This window comes from Peromyscus maniculatus, chromosome 14, assembly GCF_049852395.1.
Source record: "Peromyscus maniculatus bairdii isolate BWxNUB_F1_BW_parent chromosome 14, HU_Pman_BW_mat_3.1, whole genome shotgun sequence".
Classification (NCBI taxonomy): domain Eukaryota; kingdom Metazoa; phylum Chordata; class Mammalia; order Rodentia; family Cricetidae; genus Peromyscus; species Peromyscus maniculatus.
In genome coordinates this window covers 35,482,624-35,508,261 of record NC_134865.1, presented here as the reverse complement: position 1 = coordinate 35,508,261, position 25,638 = coordinate 35,482,624, and the positions used below count along the sequence as shown (strand labels likewise).

Sequence of the window (25,638 nt, the reverse complement as noted above, 5' to 3'; positions counted from 1 at the left end):
TCACACCAGGGCCGGAGGCTTCTCTGCCATGATGGGACCACTGCCCAAACCTGAATGAACTAAGTGGTCTGGGCAGTTGATACCTAGGTTTCTCTAAAACCATACCTTTAGCTAAAGCCCTGAAATTAACAGAGTGACCAGAACAAAACCCACACGGCTTAACAAACATCGAATAGCTTCGTTTCCACCTTTTTTTTTTTTTTAAGCACATCACAGTGTGGAAATCTTCCTGCCTCTTACCTCCCACATGTCTCATGGACCCCACCTCACCTTTCTCTGGGCATATGGTGGTTTGGTTTCCAGATCAAGAGTATCTGAGCTGAGGATTTAGAAGTTAGCTACTTCCTGCCACTTTGATTACAGAATCCGGAGGTGTGCATGGTTGCTGCCTGAATAACCTTTTGCTCTGGCCCTGCACCTGGCTGATCTGCGTGCAGCCAGTGGGAGGAAAATCACTGTTGACTCTTTTTTGCCTCCTAGGATGACCTCACCTTCCTCAGGACTTGACTGCTTCCTCATTCTCAGGCTCTCCACCCACTGCTCATTAGGCCCATCCTCTTCCATAAAACCCTCTCCACGTTCCTTTCCCCTCATCTCCATTATTATCTTCACAGACCAGTGGCCAGCTGCCCGAGGACGAACTAGGCTTAACCTGAGTTTTTCTCTCCTCTATTTTAGTTAGGACACAAAAGAATGGACTTAATTATGGGAATTTCATACTCGTAAATCACTGCAGTCTGCACTTACTCATCCTCCTTACCCTGTCTGGTCTCCCCTCCCCTCTGGTCCTCCCTTCCTCACCTCAAATAGCCCCCACCTTGTTCTCATGTCATTTGTTTAAATCTATATCCTCCACTTGAGACGATACACGGTAAGTCTTTCTTTTCTAGCCTGCCTCCATTTCTCTTAACTTTCCCCAAGCACACTTCCACTGTGCTCATCTGTGATACTCCTGTATCCCAACTGCCTCCAAACTCAGCAGAACAGAGAAGCAGAGCAGGCTTCCTCCTTACCCCTAGATGTTTCTGCATGGCTACGCTGCATTCATTCACTCCTTACACTTGGATAAGTGTGCCTCATTTATTAAATTGGCTTGCCTAAAAGTGTCTCTTCATTCCCTCTTCACTGAGCTGGTTTTGTCTGTCTTACAGGATCTCATCCCCGCCCCCCGCCCCCCTTCCCCTCACCCCCCTGCACCCCACTACCTTTTAGGCACCATAGCTAATCCGAATAGCTTCCTGCCATTTATGATGGACTATTACAACCTGACATGGATACTTCCTGTGTGAGAGGCAGTATTCCACACACTTACAGTTCTGTGTCACTTCATCTTTTTGTTTTAATTCCCTGAGCAAGACATCATTCTTGTTTCTATCTTACAGATAAAGAAACCTGTGCACAGAGTTTGAGTGATTTCCCAAAGGAGCCCAGTCAGTGAGCAATGAGGTTGGAATTTGAACTCACAAATCCTCCATAGCTGACCAGGTGCCAAGCAATGCCGCCTCCCGGACTCTACAGTCATCCTAACAATTCTTTTCAGCCATCAATCTCAAAACAAAATGAAACCAGAAACAAAACAAAACAAAAAAGCAAACCTACATCTAGATTCTAGAAAATCCCTACCAAGGCTGCCGCAGTAACAAAGCACAGAGCACACAGACAGCATCATCATAAAGCTGAGAGATGCAGGAAGGCTGTGGATTAGACAATCTGGGATTTCAGGGCTGGGGAGATACGATCAGCAAGGAAAGCCAGCCAGCCTAGCCTAACTGGTGGGCTCCCAAGCAATGAGAAACCCTGTCTCAAAATACTAGGTGGATGGCTCTTGACGAATATCACCTAAGGTTGACTTTCTGTCCTCCACACATATGTCTGTGAATTTAAAAACCAAAGGAAAAGGAGAGACAGATACAGAGACAGACAGAGAGAGAGAGAGACAGAGAGAGAGAGCGTGAATGAATCCGGGGATTTAAATGAAGGCCCAGATTCCAGCACCTGTGGTGTGGTGTGGTTACTGGTGTGGTGTGGTGGGGTTACTGGTGTGGTGTGGTGTGGTTTCTGGTGTGGTGTGGTGTGGTGTGGTTACTGGTGTGGTGTGGTGGGGTTACTGGTGTGGTGTGGTGGGGTTTCTGGTGTGGTGTGGTGTGGTTACTGGTGTGGTGTGGTGTGGTGGGGTTACTGGTGTGGTGTGGTGTGGTCACTGGTGTGGTGTGGTGTGGTGGGGTTACTGGTGTGGTTACTGGTGTGGTGTGGTTACTGGTGTGGTGTGGTGTGGTTACTGGTGTGGTGTGGTGTGGTGTGGTTACTGGTGTGGTGTGGTGTGGTTACTGGTGTGGTTACTGGTGTGGTGTGGTGGGTTTTCTGGTGTGGTGTGGTTTCTGGTGTGGTGTGGTGTGGTTTCTGGTGTGGTGTGGTGTGGTGTGGTGTGGTGTGGTGTGGTTACTGGTGTGGTGTGGTGTGGTGTGGTGGGGTTACTGGTGTGGTATGGTGTGGTGGGGTGGGGTTTCTGGTGTGGTGTGGTCACTGGTGTGGTGTGGTGTGGTGTGGTTTCTGGTGTGGTCTGGTGTGGTGTGGTGTGGTGTGGTGTGGTGTGGTGTGGTGGGGTGGGGTGGGGTGGGGTTTCTGGTGTGGTGTGGTGGGGTCACTGGTGTGGTGTGGTGTGGTGGGGTGGGGTTTCTGGTGTGGTGTGGTGTGGTGTGGTGTGGTCACTGGTGTGGTGTGGTGTGGTGTGGTGTGGTGTGGTGTGGTGTGGTGTGGTATGGTGTGGTGTGGTGTGGTGTGGTGTGGTGTGGTGTGGTGTGGTGTGGTGTGGTGTGGTATGGTGTGGTGGGGTGGGGTTTCTGGTGTGGTGTGGTGTGGTATGGTGTGGTGTGGTGTGGTGTGGTTACTGGTGTCCTGAGTGTTTTTCTCCCTCTAACCAGTGTCATGATTCAAATTCAAGGCTGAATCTTTTCCTTTCTTAAGATTTATTTTTCTTTCTATTCCCAATTACTATGCCTTTTTCAACCCCATTCTGCCTTTTGGTTGACTGCCCTTTGAACCAATAAAGATGCTAAACTCTGGGCCTTACCTTTTCCCTTTTTATTTTCTCCCAAAATTCCTGACCCTTGATAACATCTACTAATCATTAGACTAATTTTTTGTTAGAACTTATAAGAAGGAAGCAAATATGTAGAGATCAAAAGCTATTTTCTGTAGGAAGTAGGTGATAAATAAATACATTACATGTCAATACAGCATGATTAAATGAAATCTTCAATCTTCATGAAATCATACCAGTAAGACAATTGTGCAGTCTATACATAAGGGTAAGTAAGGGAAATACACACTTACACTCTACCACATTTCAATTAAGGATTTATAAATTAGCATATAAGTATGTTCATGGATATATCTATTATCAGTCATGAATTTAAAGATTTGATGGAATAAAAAAAAAAGCAAAAGCTTAGCCTAGTGCTGGCCCGTGGTAAATGTTCTGAAATATCATCCGCCACTCTCATTCCTACACTGCAGGTGTGCCTATGGCTGGACTACTAAGAAAGTGACTCCGAGGGCTGCAGAACTGGGCCAGCAGTCAAGAGTGTGTGCTGCTCTGAGAGCGAGCCTGAGTTCGGTTTCCAGAGCTCCTGGGGAACTCCAGCCCTGTGGCATCTGATGCCTTCTTCTGGACTCACAGGCACCTGCACTCACAGGCACACACACACACACACACACACACACACACACACACACACACACACACACACATTTATACATGATTAAAATAAAGTTAAAATATTTTTAAATGTGATTGTCTTGTACATAATAATAATACAAAAAGGGACATGCCCACCAACTCTCTGCTTTCCTATTGATCTTTCCAGATACCACCACTGTTACCATTGGCATCTGAGTTTGAAAGAGGACAATACGGTACCTTTATGCTTCTTCTTCCCAGTGTTGTGAACTTTCAAAGTTTCCTGTCTTCTGTGAAGTTCTTCTCACAGGGCCATCATGCCTTTTCCATCCACTTCAGGCTGAGATCATTAAAGAGACACCAGTAAAAATTCCTTTCACGCTCGAGGAAGAGAACAATTACCCTCTTCAAGCCTGAAGATTGAAAAACCATGTCGTCTTTCATCAGCATGGTTCACAAGAAAGTTGTGCTGCTCCTTCTTACTTGAAAGGGGCTTGATGTTTTCAGAGCAACTCTAAGTATCAATTAGATGACATCTCTGTGAAGCAGGTCAGTACTTTCATCTTTAAGAGTGGGTAAACAGGACACAGGGAAATAAAATGATAACTTGCCTTACACATCATGTGCTAGCTCCTATTTGAACTGACTTCCTGCCTGGTAGCCCCAGCTACAACAAACAAAATATCAAATACTAATCTGTATATTGTTATATATTGGTGAGTCATCGGGGCATCCTGTGCCTCATACATCTGAACTTCTCATTTCATGTTCTGACTGCCTAAGTGACTTTCCTCCCCAGCCCCTTATTTTTCTAGCTAACTTTTACTCCTACAATATAGTTGGACTCATAAACAGCTGCCTCTGAGAAGCCCTGCCTCAAGTTGCTGTCTCATTTGGGCTCTCCCATTTATTGTTCGCATTGCCTCCTGGATCTCACAACATATTGTGGCACTAAATGGGCTCTATCATAATATTGGGGAAACCAGGATTGCTATCTCCCTGTATTCCCCAGCACAATGCCTAGCACATGACATTGACTCCACAGTCAGGAGAGAATATACTATAATACTGAACAGCCTAAACTTACTTCTCAAGGTAATGGTGTCTTCGCTGTCAGGAGGAGACACCTCTAGAAGTGCCTATGAGGGTTTCCTGAAGAAGCTGTGATGAGAGAAGAAAACCCACTTGGATGACTGATGGTCCAGACCAAACAAAAGGGAGCAAGCTGAGTGCCGTGGCTCATCTCGCTTCGCTTCCTGACTGTAGGAGCCGTGTGAGCAGCCGTCTCACGCTCCACGCCACGCCTTCCCTGCCATGATGGACTGTACCCCCTCAGACCAGGAGCCAAGACTGATCTTCCTTAACCTGCCTTAGTCAGGAATTCTGTCACAGTGGTGGGAAAAGGGACCAAAGTGTGCACTTACTGTACACGCCCACACAGATCAGAAAGGAGGGACTCCGTGGTGTGGGCTGACAAAGTTTCACAGTAATAGAGACAGCAAGCAAAACAAGGGCTCCTATCACATCAGGATACACATAGTATATACACAGAAGTACAAACGCCTGGAAAAGCTGATCTGATGATCGTCAGAGTCTGGGTTATTGCCCAACAGGTCCTCAGTCAGTAATTAATGGTATGGGGAGTCAAGGGGCAGTATACAATGTTATGGCCAAAGATTATAGGAAATGCTACACAGGGTCTCTTAGTACCAGACAAGCATGCCAGAGGCTCTAGTTTTGAAGGGCAATCAGATATGAGGGAAGGGCGGAACCCCAATGCAGTGAAGTAAGTACCACTGTGAGGATAGAAACAGGCTGCACTCACACAAACAGCTTTCCCAGTCCTAGTGGACACTCCAGCTAGCCTTGTAGTTGACTTCAGGGTTCAACCCCCAGATACCTTTTGCTGGATTTTCCTGTTCTTAGGAGACTAGGCCAAGGCTTCAGCAATAAGGACCACAAAGAAAAATATTTTCCATTAATGATTTTAGAAATCTTAAAGCTGATTAATTTACACTCAGGTTTTAAATAAATTTTATTTAAGTTTTCCTTGAGTTATTGTGCAATTTAATGTTTCACATTTAGATACCAGATGTATTTAAGGATCTCTTTTGTATGGATGAAGTATGAGTCTAATCTTGTCTTGCTTCTCAAAGTCTAAAATTTGAATATATTTTCTTAAAAATCCATCATTTGTTCAACTTATTTAAGTTGGTATGGTTTTCATTTCCTATATTCTATATGTAGTTGGATCTATTCCTGGATCTGACATTCAGTTCCAGTGGTCTATTCATGCATCTAACTGCATTTTTTAATTATGGAAGTTTTATGGTATAATTATATCATGTAAAGCTAGCCTCAACTCATTAGATTTTCTTTATTTAGAATACTTAACATTCTTCCATATGAACTTTATGATTAATCTGTCTTCATCAAACAATTTCAGATTATATTTATTGAAATCATATTAAATTAAATATTAGTTTTAAAGAAATTTGTGGGTTTTTGTTTTAAGTTTTTCTTTCCAAAAACAAGGAATGTCTTTCAACTATTTCAGGTCTACTTTCTGAATATAAGAACATTTAAAACCCTTTCCTTAAGTAAATTTAGCACACCTTTCCCTTAAGATTTCTAAGTATTTCATTTCTTAAATTATATAACTTAAGGGGTTGTTGTTTCTATCTGTGTAAAATATTGATTTTTTTTTTAGGTTAATCGAATGTCTACTTCCTTATTTTTAGATTTTGTACTAGCCTTAGCATTATCTTGGGTTTTAGATTACCAACATAGTGTTTGTAATTAAATAGTTTCATTCTTTTCCAATTTTTATACTTCTATTTTCTCCTTTTTGATAGGATTAGTTAAAATCTCTAATCCTGGATGAGTAGCTATCCTTGCCTTGTTCCTGGCATTGACAAGATTGCTTCTAGGGAGTCTTTATATTTACATATATATCCATCGTTATGGGAATTTCTATCAATTTGTAGAACTTGTAAAGTCTAGTCTTGTGTGCAGACTATTGGGGGCAGAACTTGGTATGTGTTTCATAAACACCTTCAGAAGTCATTTGAAGGTAAAATTTCACATTCAACAGTAAGTTAAGCAACTTCACCAATACTTGTTGAGTTAGATTTTTTTGTAGGACCTCTACATATAAAGATAGGCCTCTCAACTCAAGAAGCTTAGTTTAACAGGGGGTAAATCCCTTCAACCCTTCAAAGCAATGGTGCTCAACTAGCTACGGTGTGGCTAGCATGTGATCAGTAGCATTTCTGCTTGAATTTCTCTGAACTGTCTCTACAGTTCATTCACAATTTTCTTATTCTATAAAATTACATCCAACAAGTCTATTATCCTCTGCTTTTTAAATAATTCAAAATTGACTTTCGTTAACTGTCACTGCCCAGTTGAAATTATGATATCCGAGTGAAAATTTTAATTTGTTGAGTTAGGGAAGTAGCTTCCTTGGAAAAGTGCTTACCACTTGTGATGGTCTGAATGAAAATGGCCCCCTAGGCCCATAGGGAGTGGCACTTTCAGGGGGCATGGCCTTGTTGAAGTAAGTGTGTCCTTGTTGTCCACTGGGGGTGGACTTTGGGGTTTCAGATGTTCAAGCCAGGCCCAGTGTCTCACTGTCTTCCTTATGTCTGCCCATCCAGATGTAGACCTCCCAGCTAGCTCTCCAGCCACCATGTCTGCCTGCATGCTGCCATGCTTCCCACCATGATGACAATAGACTAAACTTCTGAGCTCTAAGCCAGCCTCAATTGAATACTTTATAAGAGTTGCATGTTCATAGTGTCTCTTCACAGCAATAGAAACCATAACTAAGACAACACCCGAGCAGGAGAACTTGAGTTTATTTCTTAGCACCCACATAAATAAAAACCAGACATGGCCTTATGCATTTGTAATCCCGACATTAGGGATTTGAACCCCACATCCACATGAGAGACCTTGTCTCAAAAAGCAAGGTGGGTAGCTTTTGTGGAATGACACTGAGGTTGAACACCAGCCTCTCACCCACATGCACATACCTCACAAAATCATATACCCATATGTATATGAAAACGTACACTCATATATATGCTAAAAATCTAAGTCCCCTGCCCTGTCCCTCACCTTGTATCTATGTTTATAGTTGTATGGATTAAGGCAAGCAATATGACTCATTTGGTGTTTTCATAATGATTTTATAACCAAAGGACAAATCAGCTATCTACAAAACTAATTCCCCCAAAATTCTGAAAGTTATGTTTTAGTATTTTTAATTAAATAATTTTCATTTTAGATGTTTTAGACCTACTCCAATCAGACCTTGATGTGAATACTTTTCTTCTTATTGCCTTTCATTATTTTGCATTTCTCATTTTTATACATTTTTGAAGGTGATTGAAAGAAACTCAAATTTGAAGGCTAGTGGAAAAGATATAGTTGGGGTTTGAAAAGAGGAGGATTTTCAACCTAGAGTGTAGTAGAGCGGTTTTTCACCAGACAGACACTTCAAGATCAACGTTTGGTCTCCTTTGCACTTCAGCTTGAATTGGTATAGCCTTATGAGCTGTTACTTGGGCCTGAGGTATCTTCAGTGTTCATCTAAGTTCATCTAAGAACAAGAAAGGTAGAAGACTCAAATCAAGAAATAGAAAGAGAAAGCATGAAGGTGGATGCCTAGGACTAACTATGGATGCTGCACCCTGGGTGGATGCCTAGGACTAACTATGGATGCTGCACCCCGGGTGGATGCCTAGGACTAACTATGGATGCTGCACCCCGGGTGGATGCCTAGGACTAACTATGGATGCTGCACCCCGGGTGGATGCCTAGGACTAACTATGGATGCTGCACCCTGGGTGGATGCTTAGGACTAACTATGGATGCTGCACCCTGGGTGGATGCCTAGATCTAACTATGGATGCTGCACCCTATGTGGATACCTAGGTCTAACTATGGATGCTGCACCCTATGTGGATGCTACGCCCAGGGAAACACTGTAAGAAAGATTTCAAGATAGTTTTTCTAGCTTAGTGAGACATTTATTTATAAACAAAAAGAGAAGGTAACCAGGGCTATTAAGCTGGCTGAGCTGATATTTCACAGAAGCACAAGCTTGCTTGCAAATGAAAATGAGGCAGGAAGTCACCCAACAGAGGACAATTCAGCAGGCTTCTAGCAGAAATCCTGCCAGCAATGGAAGCTCTCGCTGTCCTCCTCTATCAGGAAGATTGACTTCCTAACAGTTGGAATGCTATTGCTTGTGATCCTTTTTTGTTTGTTTGTTACTGGCTTTTGTTTCATTTTGTTTTGCTTGAGACAGGGTCTTTGTATTCCTAACTGGTCTAGAACAGGCTGTGTAGACCAAGCTGGCCATGAACTCACAGAGACCCTCTCAACTCTTCCCACCCATGCAGGGATTAAAGGCGTGTCCACTATGCCTGCCCATACTTCCTTTTTATTGATATTTCGCTACACTTCATGGGTAACTGTACTAAGCCTGACAAACTGTGTGTGCGTCATTTACTCATAATGGTCTCTCCAGCAGTACAAAGGTGACAACCTTCTAACTCTTTACTGATTATCTATGCATGAGTGTGTAGGGTTTCACAGGCTCTTCAGTATCCATAAAGCCTTTGGTAAGGAGTTGTCACATACAAGAATTACTTAATTGGTGCCAAGCTCATTTTGATTGGTTTTTGTTTTTACGTTCCAGCCACAGTTTCCTCTCCCTCCTCTCCTCTTAGCCCACTCCCACTCCCAGATTTACTCCCACTCCATTTCCTCCTCAGAAAGAATCAGGTCTCCAACAGTCAGATGAAACAAAATACTTACTGACAAGGCGAAAGCCCTCACATTGAGGCTGAACAAGGCAACCCAATGGGAGGAAAAGAGTCTCAATAGCAGGTAAAAGAGCCAGAGACACACCCTCTTGCTCTGTTAGGAGTCCAACAAAACAGCAAGATAACAGTCGTAACATAAGAGGACCTGGTGCAGACTCACGCAGGCCCAGTGCTTATCACTCCAGTCTCTGTGAACACATTAGCCCCGCGCTTAGTTGATTCAGTGGGCCGTGTTCTCCTGGTGACCTCCATCCCCTCTGACTCCTACCATCTGAAGCTCAGTTTTATATTTCATTGCTTGGTTTATGACAATTAACAATTCAGTGTGTAGGTAACAAAAATAGTAACTTCAGTAGTGCTCTTCCAAATCTCTGTTTCCTGGGGTTTAAGTTTCCCTGGTTATCAACTGCATCATCAGAAACTACAATGAAGATTTGAGTATTGCAAGGAACACTAAGGGGGCAAGTGCTTCATCTTGTTGTGCCCGCACCCTACTGACCTTATTTTTTTTCTCTCTCTGTTTCACATCTATGTCTCAATATGGTTTCAGTATTATGCTTATCTATCAACCTAGCCCAGTATACACTTAAATTAATATAGCTAATAGAATAAGAGAGACTGATGGAGATAAGTATACTCCAAGAAGCGTAGCTAACCTTAAAAGTCAGACTACCCAACTACCCATATGTACAAGCTGCAGTCTTGAAGCCGGGGGTAGAATTTCTTTCTTTGTGGCAATTAATGGTTGTCAGATGGCAACTTAATGACTTATGTGGGTTTTGAGAGGACACATTAAATTTCAAGTAATCATACACAATGAAAGTAGTAAATTTCTTCATAAAATGGTCCAGTTCATTTCCTAGTTTTAGCTTCCATGTGCTTATCAGAAGCCTTGTTCATTAGTTTAGTTGTTTTCATGCATAAGCCTTAAGCATAGCTGATTCACTTTAGGATATTTATAATGTTGTCTCTTGGGTCTGAGGAGGTAGTGTTTTAGTTCTAAAAATCTTAAATTTCAAACCAAATTTACTTTCAATGAAAGCATTTTATTATACTACTGTACACATTATATTCCAGGGGAGATTCAAAGAATTCTTTTTAGTGCCGTAGGTACAATGAACCAAAACTACAAAGACTGATATAATATTGCTCCAGCCAGGTGAGCAGGGCTCACAAAACCCCATGTGTCATGCTTACCCAAGCAATAAATTACTTTTTAGACAAAAATAACCCCCTGAAATTGCTTTAGCTTTTCCTGAAGTAAAGATATTGAATGCGTAGTATTGGGAACACTTTATTTTGCTTTTCATCAAGTTCAATTATTTTTCTGCTTGATAGCTAGCATCACAAGAGAACAAGATAGGTTTCATATGTTTTACTCTTTCCTCACTCATACTGAGTCCAGCTTTAATTTGACCTCAATAATGAATCTTCCTATTTCATAACTTGGCCTCTTAGCATAGAAGCCTGTTTGTAAGTAATTTTAAAACATCTGAGAAATAGGGGAAAAAATTGTGGAGACCTGTCTCACTGGGTAGTACACACAGGCCAGCCTCAAACCACCATCCTCCTGTCTCCATTGTCAGTATGCTAGGACAACAGACGTGTGTCACTGTGTCTCCATTCAAACTGGATCTTAATACCTAATATTATTTCTTTCAAGTTATTTCTAAAGATACACAGAAGCCATTTTTTAAAGTTTTGGTAGAATAAAGACACTGATTTCTTAGATGCTCATCTTCCTTAAAATTTCATAAATCAAGAGAATAAAAAAATGCCCCCTAATTTAGGCTGTCTTGAGAAATGTGCTAACAATATCACACACACACAGACACACACACACACACACACACACACACACACACACACACACACAAATAGGCTGGTATGTGAAGAAATTAGCAAAGAAGAAATCAAATGAAATCCCAAAGTTCCTTTGGGATTTAAAACTCAGACGAAGGCCTGAAATCTAGGTTAAAAATCAGGTAAAGACGGACTCGCATGTATCCTCAGGTGCGTGTAGTTACTCCGAGACTAGAGCAAAAGACGCTAAGCAAATGGCAGCACACAGCTTTGTTGTTGTTGTTTTGATTTACATGAACTTTGGTGAGATTTCATGGATGCATCCTTCCTTCATGGATCTGATGATAGGATCTGATGATAGGATCTGATGAAAGGATCTGATGAAAGGATCTGATGATAGGATCTGATGAGAGGATCTGATGAGAGGATCTGATGAGAGGATCTGATGAGAGGATCTGATGAGAGGATCTGATGAGAGCCATGAACCCTGTTCCGGGGCACAAGTGCTCTTAAACACAATTGCGCACAGTTTTGTGCAGTTTCGGGAAGTTGGCAGAAACGCCGAGGCAGCGCTCTGTGCTAGTTCGGGAGAGAGTTCATTCATGTTATCACAAGGCAGAGTCATCCGGGAGTCCTGGGGTTTGGTGGCTCTTCGGGCCGGCCCGCAGAGCCTGCGGAGGACCCACACTGGAGGGAGACTACCTCCTCCTCATGTCTGCTCGCTTCTCTTAGTTGAGCGATCTCGTTTTTTTTTCCTGGGGAGATGTATTTTCATCTGATAGAAAACACACGTGCTAACAGATCCAGATCTTTGTGAGCCCAGAAGAAACATCTATGCGTCAAACCCAGAGAAGGAGTCCGTCTCCACAGAGGCCCGCTATCCTCTAATTACACCTCCTGCACCAATCCAATCAGTTTGAAGGCCACTGTGGCAGGAAGGGTAGGAAGGAAAGTGGAACTCTTGAAACTCTGTAGCCAGCATCTCAGGGCTCCTGAATCAGGGCTCTAAGACAGCTGAGAGAACTGGCAAGGGACTGTCTTCCTCATCTTGATGAGAACGACTCAAATGAGAAAACGGAGGAGGGGAAATGTTGGCAGCCACTGGATAAACTGAGGCGGTGTGAAGGGTCAACTATCAACACTATGCAGATAAACTGGCTTCCCACGGGTACTTAGGGAATATTCATACAATGTATGTGATATACACATGTGCATATAAACTTAAAATGTGTTTTATTGATACAACAAATGGCACCCAAAATAATATCTTGTGCATTGTTCCGTGACTTCTAATGCTTTTGCTGACTTTTGCTGAACTTCTGCATTCTTAATATGTAGCTAAAAGTGACAGAAAGTATTTGACAAAGATGAATGTTGTCTGCTGTTTTCTTTTCCATTAGCAGGTGAGTTGCCAGGGCTTTATCTTGTCAGTAGTGGGAGCACTATCTTCCCGAGCTGCAGCATGGGGGCCGACACTTGGAGGTAGTTCAGTCTCTGGTGATACTCCTGATGTAAACGTTCGTCGTGGAAACTTTTAAATTCACTGTGCATTTCCTGATAACTTTCCCAACTGGAGAACCTTCAGCTTTGCTTTCTGCTCCAGCACAGTCCTCAAAGCGCTTCCCCATAGAGCAGCCAACGGTGAACTCAAGCTAACCTCACAGAGTAGTAAAATAATTATGAAGGGAAGGTTTTGCAGTGTTTGTTACATTTATATGTAACTTATTAATTGTAAGTTTATGTACTTTAATTTTATTTATTCTTTCCTGTTTTTTGTTTTCAGAGAATGGGTCTCTTGTAACCTGGGTTGGTCTCTAACTTGCTAATGTAGCCAAGGCTGGCTTTTAACTCTTCATGTTCCTGACTCTGCTTCCTACCTCCTGGGATGATAGCCATGTACTTCTGCACCTGACTTATTTTAATTTTAGTCATTGTATTAGAAAATTGAAACATAAACCTAATTAATCTTATCAGTAAAAACCAGGAGTCAGATATCGGTTAAAACCTGAAGGATCAGAGAAGTAAGGGAGCACCCACAGTCACTTCCTACCTCTCTGGATCCTCCAACCAAAAGGGCCATGATTCTATCTCTGCCCCGCCTTATCACTTACTGTGCCTCTGTATACAGACCTCCAGACCTCTATGGTTAACTAGTGGCTAACTCTACCCTCTTGACTCCAAGCAAGCTTTATTTGTCAGAACACAAAATATTACACAGCAGAAAATCATCTAGAAAAATAATAAAAATTTAACAATTGATCTTGTGAACCAGTTCAAAACAGTCCTAGCAGATGGCTTGCATGATCCTAAACAGGAAAAGGCCAGTTAAGAAACAACTTTGGACCACTGTTCCTCAACTGGAGAGCTGACACAGTGGCTCTGCTGAGATCTGTCTGGGGAGAGAGGCTCCACAACTGTATTTCCATAGCTATGTACCAACAGAGTACTCTACTTGAAGAGTTTCACTTGGTGATTTGACAGATTTTGCAGTATTTATTATTTTGGGATTTTGCAAACTCATTTTTTCTTTAATAGTGTAAATGACAAAAAGCTTTTTGTATCACTTTTATAAAATGTGTTATTTCTGTCCTTTTATAGTTTCACTGAAAAAGGAGCCCAATGCAGCCTGTCTGGAAGCCTGTCTCGCTCTGTGGCTAGTGTGGATGACCACAAGTGGCTCCTGTTTCTTCATTTTGTGATTTTTATCTGTTGTTTTCATTCTCTAGGAATCTTCTGGAAAACTGTGCTGGGCTACATGTGACATAGGACAGCCTGCAAATGCTGCTTAGATTGTCTTTTTTTAAAAAAAAAGTCATTCATTCATTCATTTTTAAGACTAACATAAATAACACTGAGAAACACTTGATATTTATTTTATTTTTATGTGTTTAGCAAGGAAAACAAAAGTCTCTTCCTTGATGGCTTTCTTGTAATTCAAAGTCTTAGAACCTTTAAGAAACAGAAGAAACAAATGAATGAGAATAACTGAGCAATAAATGAATGTTTCTGAGGCCAGCTAACACTTTTCATAACAGCATTAAAGACAGAGGCAAGCAGATCTCTGTGAGTTTGAGACCAGCCTGATATATATAGCATGTTCTAGGACAGCCAGAGAAACATAGAGAAACCCTGCCTCAAAATAACAACAAAAATGTTTCTAGGCAACTGGTTTAAACTAAAAGTGATTGATAAACTAGTAAGAGAAAGACAGTGTGATCAGACTTGACTGAACATAAGTTCAATGCTTTCTGATTTGTTCTTCCTGATAATGACAGACCACAGGGCCATGTCTTTGTGCGGTGATGGAGCCCGGCTCACAGACAGCCTGAGCTCCTGGTTGTAGAGGATGGTTTAAGGACTGGGGACTAGCCTCAAGAGAAAGAGGATGGGTTGGCCAAAGGATAGATTTATCAATATGATTGTTGTCTGGTGGGAAATGCCATGATCTGGGAAAGTAGAAAATTCTAGGCTCCTGAGGGAGCAAAGTTGAAGAAAATGCAGCTCATTCGTTATTCATTGAGAACACAGGACAAGTTGTAAGCAAGACTCTATCTCCTTAGGGTACAGTATATCCAGCATTAAGCAGTGGTTCATGGACATGAGGCAGAAATACACAGGTCATGTTGATATCCATGCTACTCAATCCTCTGATCAGTTTGGCTCAATGGATAATATCAAGTTAATCAATAAGAAAATTTCAACAAATGTGTGAAGTTAGCAGTTTACAATCAAGAGAAGAAGTTTGTTTGTGTTAGGACCGAACTCTGGGTAAGAATTCTACAACTGAGCAGAAACCAACTTTATTGGGCTCAAGTACTTATCTCCCCTTAAGTAAGAGAGAAAGGTTGTTAAGTTGGAGAGACAAGCAATCTCCACATGGGAGAAAAGGAAAGGGAAAGGAGCTTTTAACCAAGCATTCGAAAGGCACATTAACTCACAGAACTCAGAATGGGGCTGTGGGAGTAGAGTAGAAAAAGGAGTACGTTTTGACTCAGAAATTTCTAAATTCAAATTGGCTTGCCAGGTAATAGCAGAGGGCTCACAGGCAAATGAAACATGAAGTATTAATCTCTGTTTTAAAAATGAGACAGCAATAATCCCTTGCCATGAGTTTTAAAGGTAACAAGACACACAGCTAGCATGAGTGGGTTTGACAAGGTTAGCCCCCTGCTTCCACCAGCTGCACGCTCCTCCTCAGCTCTTAATTTGGCCTCATCCTTCACGAGTAACTGTTAAAATCCTCTGGGTAAGTTCTATTAACTCAAAATTCCTGCTCATGACTCACACTTGTTTCTCACTGATACATATTCCTGTCCCATCACTTCCTTGGTTTGCTTCTCTGGGTAGTCAGGCTAGAGCAGTGTCTGAAGGTGACCTGATGCCTTCTAAATCTTGATTTTTCTTGGAGTTAATTTCATTTTTGAGACAGGGTCTCATGTAGCCCAGGCTGTCCTCAAACTTACTATATAGCTGAAGGTGATCTTGATCTCCTGATTCTCCTGTCTTCACTTGCAAGGCATTGAGATGAAAGGCATAGCCACCACATAGGCTTCTGAGTTTTAACCTCTGTGGAGTGCATGTTTAATCTGCCATGTGCAGGTCTCGTCTGAGAGCCGTGCATGTATTACAGCTCTCTTTCAGTGATATTCCTCAAACAGGCCCATCATTCTAGGGATTGTAGAACAGAAGCAGTAGTCCCCCGGTTAGACAGTGCTTTAATCTATGGCATGTATTTACCACCTGCCCTGACAACAACCCACAACAATAATCTGTCACTTTAAAAAAATCTTCATATTTTTATAAATAATCTAATCTGGTAGATGGGTTTTTGTATCTTGAGTAAATACATCTCAATGTGTAGCATGCAGTGTTTCTTAAGGAGACAGCAAGAAGAGGATTGCTTTATTCCACCAATGCAATTGAGTCAGGCACCCTACCTCAATAGACAGGAGACTCAATCTTCTTCCAGGCTCAGAAAGATCGGAGTAGGAGACAGCATAGTCACACCACAGATCAGTGTATGGACACATTATGGGCCCCTGCAATGGCTCATAAATTAACAACAACTTGTTCCTAAATGTGGAAGTTAAAAAGTTGAATATATTTTCACAAAGTAGAGATTCATGGTTATCATAATTTCTGATATAACTATAAAACTCAACAAAACACCCAGAAAAATACACGCACCTTTAAAGTAAACACTCCCATTTAAGAAAAGCTTTGAGCCCAGTATTGTGGCACAGACTTTTAATCCTTAAAATGGGGAGGCAGAGGCAGGTGGATCTCTGAGTTAGAGGCCATTTTGTCTACACAATGGGTTCAGGCCAGCCAGAGCTACAAAATGAGATCTCGTCTCAAAACTATTTAAAACAAACAAACAAAACAAAACAAAAACCCCCTAATTGTTTTAGAACTGGAGAGATGGCTCAGTGGTTTAAGAGCACTTGCTGTTCTCCCAAAGGACCTTAGTTTGGTTCACAACACTCAGATGGGGTGACTCACAGTTGTTTATTAGTCAGGTCCAGAAGAGCTGGGCAACATTCTGACCTATTTTTTGGCTTCTTTGATCACACACAGATACACAGACACACACACACAAATTAAAAAATTTAAAAATAGAAAAAGTCTTTCACAGTAACATACTTAAGACCATAATAATATATAATTTAACTTTAAGGCCACAAATTTTCTTAAGTCTCCTCTCTCTCTCTCTCTCTCTCTCTCTCTCTCTCTCTCTCTCTCTCTGTCTCAGTTTTGTGTTTTTTTTGGTTTTTGTCTGTTTTGAGACATGGTTTCACTGTGTAGCCCTAGCTAGCCTCAAACCCAGAGATCTGCCTGCCTCTACCTCCCGAATGCTAGGATTAAAAGTGTACACTTTTAAGTGTATTATAGCCTGGTTTTAAGTCCTATCTTAAGCATAGGATAGTCAGGTAATCTTTTCTTTCCATTTTATTTTATTTATTTTTGCATTTTGAGATGGAGGTCTCATTATGTTTCTATGTGTCCCAGCTTGGCCTCAAATCCATAGTTATAACCCAGACTGACTTCAAACTCCATTGATCCACCTGTCTCAGCCTCTGTCCCTAGTGCTGAAATTATAATAGTGTACCACCACACATCTACACACAGGTGGTTGTTGTTTAAGCAGGGTTCCATATGAAGCTTAGGCTGGCCTCAAACTATGTACCCAAGTTGGTCTAACTTGTCATCTCCCTACTTCAATGTCCACCCTGATTCCCTTGTCAGTTATTTTTCCATACAGCCTTGAGCACTGTGTATACCTACCTCCCCATACATTGCAATATGTTGTTGGTGACATGTCCCCCATGCGCTTTCTTTCTAAAATAGGGTGTGACGGTTAGTATTGGTGGCCAACTGACAAAACCTAGACTTACCTGGGAGATGGGCCTCTGGGCATGCTTGTGGGGATTATATTGATTACATTAATTGAGATGGGAAGATATGCCCCTTGTGGGTGGCACCATTCCCTTGGCTGGGATGCTTGACTGAATAAACAGAGAAAGGGGTATGAGCAGCAAAATGCATCCTTTGCTCTCTGTCTCATGATTGTGAATGTGATATGACCAGTGATTCAAACTCCTGCTGCTGAGACCTCCTCACCATGATGGACTGTGTTAATATACTGACCTGCCCCTTGAAATCCCACCCCTTGGTATAGCCCTGCATCCTGATGTAAAAACCTCATTCTGAAGAAAAACTCCTCCCTTCCTCTCTCTCTTTTCTTCCGATTTCCTCCCATAAGTTTCTCTCTCTCTCTCTCTCTCTCTCTCTCTCTCTCTCTCTCTCTCCTATCTTTCTCTTCATCTCTCTATTATAATAAACTCTCCATGTGTATGCAGAGTCTGGGTTGTGAATTACTGGCTGCTGCCACCATGTCCACACAGCATGCATCTGCCCAACATGTTTTCCTGCATGCACGGGATACCCTCAAGGGTCCCCCCACCCCCACCCCGCCGCTGCCACACAATAATTCATAACATCGGTGCCCAATGTGAGGCAATCCCACTTTCTCCTGCCTGCTGGCAGTCTGCAGTGGCATATGGAGACAGTTTGGGCCCACTCAATCCCACGGCCTTTGTGACTACGGTCCATTGCCTATCTTGCACCATTATCTATTGCTGGCCTCCCGCTGACCCTCTGGGATACCAGAGATCAGTCTGCTGGGCCTTATACCTCACTGTGGAAATCTGCGCCCATGGCCTCCACCCCCACCACTGCTGCAGACCCGTGGCTTGGGTTCGGTCCCTGCGGCTGCTCGCACCATGCCGCAGCCTAGGGCAGGGGTCCCTCTCTCCCCCCCCCCCCCCCCCGGCTGCTCTGCTACTTCTCCATCTTTCCTTCACAAAATCTATTTCCTATGTGCGAGTGGAAATGTATGATTGATGTGGCCATCTATATTTCTTTCTGACTGACCCTTAAATATTTCATGTGGTATGAAATTAAGATTTTAAATTTCAGATTTTAACATTAATACAATTCTGATACACTTTGGTTTACAAGCTCAGGATTTTCAATTTTCCTTGGTTACTCATTACCCACTTTTCTATGATTTTTTTCAGTACTGATTGATAATACTAACTTATCTAAAACTTTTATTTTTTTCCTCACTTGTCTAATCCTAAGAATGGTAATTTTTTTCTCTCTCCTGGTCTTGGGATTTCTGCTCTTCTCAATTATTAAGACCATGGCCAAAAGGCTCCAAATAAATTCATACATTTTAACTCCCATCTCTAGTCTGTATTTCAGCAGACTGGCAGAAACATCGAAGTAGCAGTTGTGGCCACAACCTGCAGCACGTTCCCTGCTATGGACATCAGCAGAGACTCTTGTCTATGTGATGGGGACCAGCCCAGCCAAACATAATTGTTTCCTATCTCTATAGCCAGGCCAGATAACCACATGCTTCTGACAAATGCTCCATTGCCCAGCCTTTGATTGACCTTTCAGCATTTTTGGGGGACCTGACAACAATGCCCCAATGCCAGCTTGAAGCAGTTTAAGAAGCGAATACGACGTCATCCCATGTTTCCTGTCTAGAATAGACTGAAATTTTGGGTCAAAGGGAAACCCCCGGCTTAGAGGACTGATCGGCTACCTAATGCCCATTGCTGTTTGTTAATTAAAATGGTTCTGCAATAAGGTAAGACACTTGACCCTTATGCAGAACCAAGGAGGTATTAAATAACATTAAGAAATTATTATTTATATATAAATCAATCAAGGATGGAGTTTCTGGTCCACCAAGAGGGTCCTTTTCCTCTTCTCAGAGGGTCCTTTTCTCAGATTTGGGCTGCACCCTAACTCACAAGCCCCTTTTCTCATTCGGCCTTGGGATCTTTTCCATGTCACTCTTCTTTGTCTTCTCAGGAGACAGCAAGCCCTAGCCTTATTGAAGCTGCTAAGATATGGGAGACTTTGAGAATACTAGCTGACAGGCAGCCATTTATACCTAATAGACGGGCAGTCCTCACACACTCAAAGATCTGCAGAATATGGCATTTAAAATGTTACTCAAAAATCTTATTATATCAGACACAGACTCCCAGATCCTAACAATGACCCAAGGTCTCTGAAGAAGATGTCTCCATTTGGATGATGGCAACAATGACCTCTGGGCAAGGTTCCCAAATGTGACACCTGCCTCTAGGACCCAGCCCAGACTGTGGACAAACAGCAGGACATCGGGAATTGATTGCACTCCTTTTGCCTAGATAAAATAAACTCAGTCTTCCCTATGTCCCTCTTCTATGGGAAAACTCCCACCTCATGGTCCTGATGGGCTGAAGAGTTCTGATACTTCTGCTAACAATGTGGAGACCTAGGTATGGCTAACTGGGTTTGGACTGGTCCCTGTCATTTTTAACAGATTCAAAAGCTGCTTGGTCTGTACTCAAATATGATTTTTCCTTCTCAGATCTCTGATTCCAATTGACGACCAGGCTTTGCTTCAGCTGCCTTCTCAGTTCTCTAAAATTCACAGGTCCCCCTCTCCTAGGGCTACTACTAGGTCTAGACACAATTTACCTTATTACTGGATAGGATAAACTCACAGAACAAATTTCAGTGTAACGTTTTGCTATTGATTGCTCTCAGTATATCCTGGTTTGTTTATATGAAGATAGGAAAGCTGACTCACCTCTTCTTAAATTTATCCTTCTCAGATCTGACAGTGTTTAAATGACCCAAGGCAACAAGCACCTTGATGGCCCATTAATAAATTTCCTGTTAAAAATCTATTCCAGCTGTCTTACAGATACCTACAGTTCCCTAAGAAAAGTTTTCTTACTGCATCAAGAAATCTGGTCTGATGAAAACTAACAGTCTCCAGAGCCCATTTTGACCTCACCCATTTTCAAGCATATTTTGCAGTTTTGCTCCCCTGCCTGGGCCAAGGGGCTCTCCAGATACACCAGCCCCTGCACCAGCTGGTACCAGGTCTGAGGACGCCAATCTCCAACCGAGGATTCCACCTGGGATGGATGCGCCCCCACCTCCAGAGAAATGGCAGATGTGGTGGCTCCTGTACTCCTAAAGAACACATCCTTCAATTCACTGCCAGTACCACCTCTGCAGGCTCAGGCAGGCACCTGCCCAGCAACTGGATCCTGGTTTTCCGTGATGTCTCAGTGAAGGACATATCTGCTCTCATGTCTCACTCATTCACCTTTGTCTCTTCTGTACAACCAGGGCACATCTCCGTTCCACTCTTTCTGGCAGTTATCCATGGCAAGCCCAGCTCATAAGGCCAATGATAACCATCTATTTTTTCTCCTAGCGACCTCAAGGAATGGACGCCCGAGATCTCCACGATGACAGCCAGCTGAGCTTCTTCACTCCGTGTGTGACTCCGGCTTCCCCACTGCCCATTTTGCCCCTTGTCAGCTTGAAGGGGCCTCAAGAATTCAGTGCCCTTGTTCCCCACTTGCTTCCATAACTCACTTCTTTTTATTATAACCAAAACAGAGGAATGCTAATATTCTGACTTACCCCTTGGAATCTCACTCTTTTGATGCTGCCCTGCATCCTGACGTAAAAGCCTCCTTCTAAGGAAAAACTCCTCCCCTTCCTCTCTCTCTCTCTCTTTTGCTTTTCCCCCATGAGGTGCACACCCCCAAGCTCTCCTTTCTTTCTTTCTCTCTGTCTTTCTCTGTCTCTCTCTTTCCTATCTTCTTCTTCATCTCTCTATTATAACAAACTCTCCATGTGGATGAAGTGTCTGGGTTGTGAATTACTGGCCGCTGCCGCCACCATGCCCGCATGGCATGCATCTGCCCAGCCCATTTCCCTGCACTCTTGGGTACCCTCCAGGTCCCCCCGCCACAATAATTCAAACAGACTGTACCTTGAGTTGTGAGTTACACCAAATCCTTTCTCCTTTAGTTGCTTTTGTCAGGATATTTCATGACAGCAACATGAAAAGAAACTAAGACACAGAGAGAAATCACACTGTAATTACAGAAAGGTGAACAAGATGGCTTGTGTTTTAATCCTATGACTGCAGGATTGGAAATAAGAGCCAGAGACCAGCTATTCCTATTTCCTTATTAGAGGCTAAATTTTGTCAGGCAAAAATGTGAAGAGCAGAAATGCCTTCTTTAACAGCCCTAATCACCAGACGGTGAGTGATAGTAAGTGTTCCCAGTATGAATTCAGCAGCCATCTGCAATCTTTACATTTGAATAGTCAACCCACTTTCAGGTTAATCAGAAACAATGCACAAACAAATGAGAAAATTCCATGCTTCTATTAAAGAACTACCTGGTAACTAGACTATCATGTATTTCAAAGCAGGTGGGTTTTGTTTTATTATAGAAACAGAAAAAAGTATATATTCCTTCATTCATCCATCCGTCTAGCATTCCTACCAATAAAAGCAAACAGGATTCAAGGCAGAACATTTAGCTTTCTGTTAGCAACGGAAAGAACGCTTCCCCAGCAACAGGAAAACCCGAAAAGGACATCTATTTTTAAAAATAAAATGTGAAACCCTCAGCATTTTGCTGATTTAATGAACAAGACAAATTACAAATCTTACCCATCCAAAAGAGGTGAATGACCTTAGAGATTCAATAGACTGATTCCACACACCCTTATTTAATTATTTACTTTGCTCTTATATGTCAACAGGGTTTTTTTTTTTTTTTTGTGTGTGTGTGTGTGTGTGTGTGTGTGTTCTTTGTTTTTGTTTTTTTGTTTCCCCCATTTCTTCTGAGTTCTGTTCAGGCTATTTGCACATATGGCTTCCTGAAGCAGGAGGTGTCTCATCTGAAGAGAAGGTGGTAATGCAGGTTCATTACCATACACAGAACGGTTCACAGCAGCCTGTGCACTGTGCAGCTGCGTGGCTTGTAAGAGGTGGTGATGAATGTGCTTGTTGAAGAAAGTGATAGGAAAGAAACTGCAGCTTGCTTCTTTTCAGCGAGTATCACAGTTTTAAAGCAGAAAGGAGCCTTAAGAAGCTTTTGATTTGTGGCCTAGGCTTTGTCCAGTGATTATGACAACAAGTTGTATTATGGGCTGTAGAGCAGGGCTAATTCTAACTCTATGCTTCAATCTACCTTTACAGAAAAAGAAACTAAAACTTAACTGGTGATTTCTCACTTCAAGAATTTTGTTCTATTAATACCAAGAGGCAGGGCCACACTGCAAACATTCTGTTCTCGCTTTATTTTTATTCCATAGGCAATAATTACTCGGGGCACATGTGTGATTTCTCCTCCATTTAGTTGTTTGTCTATTTACTACAAGTAGTTTTCAGTTTAAAAATTTCACTGAAAACAAAAATATCTTTGATGAAGAGGTGCAGGCATGGCAGACTAACTTTGTGCCGCCTGACACATTGCTATGGGAAGCAGTAGAATTCTTAGAACAAACAGTTAAAAGAGCCAGCAACCCTAGCTGTTCGGCCACCAAGACAGGAAGCAATATAATGGCAGTCTTTGATTTCGCCCTTCCTCTGTAAACATGGAACCAGCTGAGGTAAGCCTTATATAAGGAGACTAATAGAGTTCGTCCTGAACTGATTCCTTTTCTCATTTCCTCCTTTGAAGACAAAAACAGGAGGTCAAAGTCTTCACACTTGTGATTCATGTCAAGTTGAAGACAAAGATGTTTGAAATATTTCAATTTTAAGTATCACCTTAATGCATCTGAATATAAATACAGACATAACAATCATTAATCATCTACTTCTATATGATTTACATATGTGTCTATATAAAATGATATGTATATATCAAAGATATATGCACATACGTGCATACACATTTCTTTAACTATTGACTGTACTATTGTATTTATTGTATAAAGTTGAGCAAAATATTTTAACTCTCTGGCTTTACTTTTCTTCTTTGTAAGATGGGAATAATAATTGGTATTATCTTGAAGGGTTGTTGTGAAGCACTTAGAATCTGGCACACAGTAAAAACTTAGTAAGCATTAGGTGGTTAGGTATTATAGAGAATAAGTTGATTCAATAAAATCACTGGCTGCTCAGATCTACAGACAATCACATAAAAGCAACTTTGTCATGTACTTCCTCTTATGTTTTAGGGTCACTAGAGCTTTCTGTATGCTATTGTAAAGCCGAGTACATGACATTAAGCATTTGTGAAGACTCATGGAACAGCACAGGAAGAAAGGCAACATTCACAAATTAAAAACAAATCAAAACAAAAGCCTAAAGTAAACCATTTAGATCACACGGATCTCAAGAGCAAAAGCAAACCTCCACCAGGAATCTAACTGTATTATAAACACATGAAACGATCTCACTGAAGGTTATGGGACAAGGGGTGCTGAACTAAGTAACTCTGGAAATGTTTAAGACTGGTAAAAGAGCTTTTTCAGGTGTCAGTTCTGTACTCTGGGTGATAAACGCTTTCCATGAGAGTACATGCCAATAATTCTGATATTGCTATACACACATTTATAAATGCATGTGTGTGACTATTTGCATGTACTTTTGTGTGTATGTGTGTGTGTGTGTGTGTGTGTGTGTGTGTGTGTGTGTGTGTGTGTGTGTGAGTGAGAGTGTGTGCATGTGTGCACTAGGAGACAACATCTGGTGTCATCCCTCAGGAGTGCTGTCCTCCTTTCAGGATCTGGTTTGCCCTGAAGTCCACCATTGCCTGGGGTGACTGGCCAGTGGGCTGTGCCAGCCTCTGAAGTGCCAGGGTTACACATGCATGCCATCATGCTCAGCATTTGTACATGGGTTCTGATGATCCCACTTAGGTCCTCATGCTTTCAAAATTACCACTTTACTGAGTGAACTATCTCTTCCGCCTCTATACACATACTGAAACTGAACAATTAAGTAAATAAGTACAGATGATAGGAAGCCGGTCTCTCACTACTGAAGTAGGAATTGCACATAATTAAGGAGAGGAAGCTAGAATGGTCCTTCTGGTATAAATTAGAATTGGAGAAATTAGTATGCCCTTTGTTAGTTTATAGATATTAATTCATATACCCCAGGCTGACCTCAAACTCCTGCCTCAACCTCTCAAGTGGTGGGATTATAGTGTTGTACTAGCATGTCCAGCTATGCTTAGCTTAATATAGATATAGATGGTTATATATAAATACAAATGGGAGTATATGCATGTATTTCTGTTCTGGTTTGAATATGAAGTGTCCTCCACAGAGGCACATGCTTGAACAGTTGGTGTCCACCCAAGAACACTGTTTTGGAAGGTTGTGGAATCTTTACGACTCTGTGGGATAGCTGACGGAAAAGGTTGTTGGGGTGGGTCTCTATACCTGGTTGGTTACATTGAACAAGCTGCGATCTGCTGCTGCTGTAGGCTGAGCTATGACACCATACCATGATGGGCTGTAGGCTGAGCTATGACACCATACCATGATGGGCTGTAGGCTGAGCTATGACACCATACCATGATGGGCTGTAGGCTGAGCTATGACACCATGCCACAGTGGGCTATAGGCTGAGCTATGACACCATACCATGATGGGCTGTAGGCTGAGCTATGACACCATACCATGATGGGCTGTAGGCTGAGCTATGACACCATGCCACAGTGGGCTATAGGCTAAGCTATGACACCATGCTATAATGGGCTATAGACTGAGCTATGACACCATACCATGATGGGCTGTAGGCTGAGCTATGACACCATACCATGATGGGCTGTAGGCTGAGCTATGACACCATGCCACAGTGGGCTATAGGCTGAGCTATGACACCATGCTATAATGGGATGTAGGCTGAGCTATGACACCATACCATGATGGGCTGTAGGCTGAGCTATGACACCATGCCATGATAGGCTGTAA

General features: G+C 42.2%; 1 protein-coding gene across 3 annotated transcripts in view; it reads right to left on the bottom strand.

The window, feature by feature from the left end:
• Nucleotides 1-3,919: 3,919 nt before the first annotated feature.
• The window catches only part of LOC102911309 (uncharacterized), a 29,046-nt gene continuing 7,327 nt past the window's right edge, over nucleotides 3,920-25,638 (bottom strand). Inside the window, exon 3 of one of the 3 annotated variants that reach the window (XM_076550776.1) lies at nucleotides 3,920-4,019. The gene's annotated coding sequence lies outside the window, so the exon portion shown is untranslated. Of the gene's footprint in view, nucleotides 4,020-21,684; nucleotides 21,764-25,638 lie in introns of those variants that run through there. The other 2 variants (XM_076550777.1, XM_076550775.1) reach the window with 2 other exon arrangements.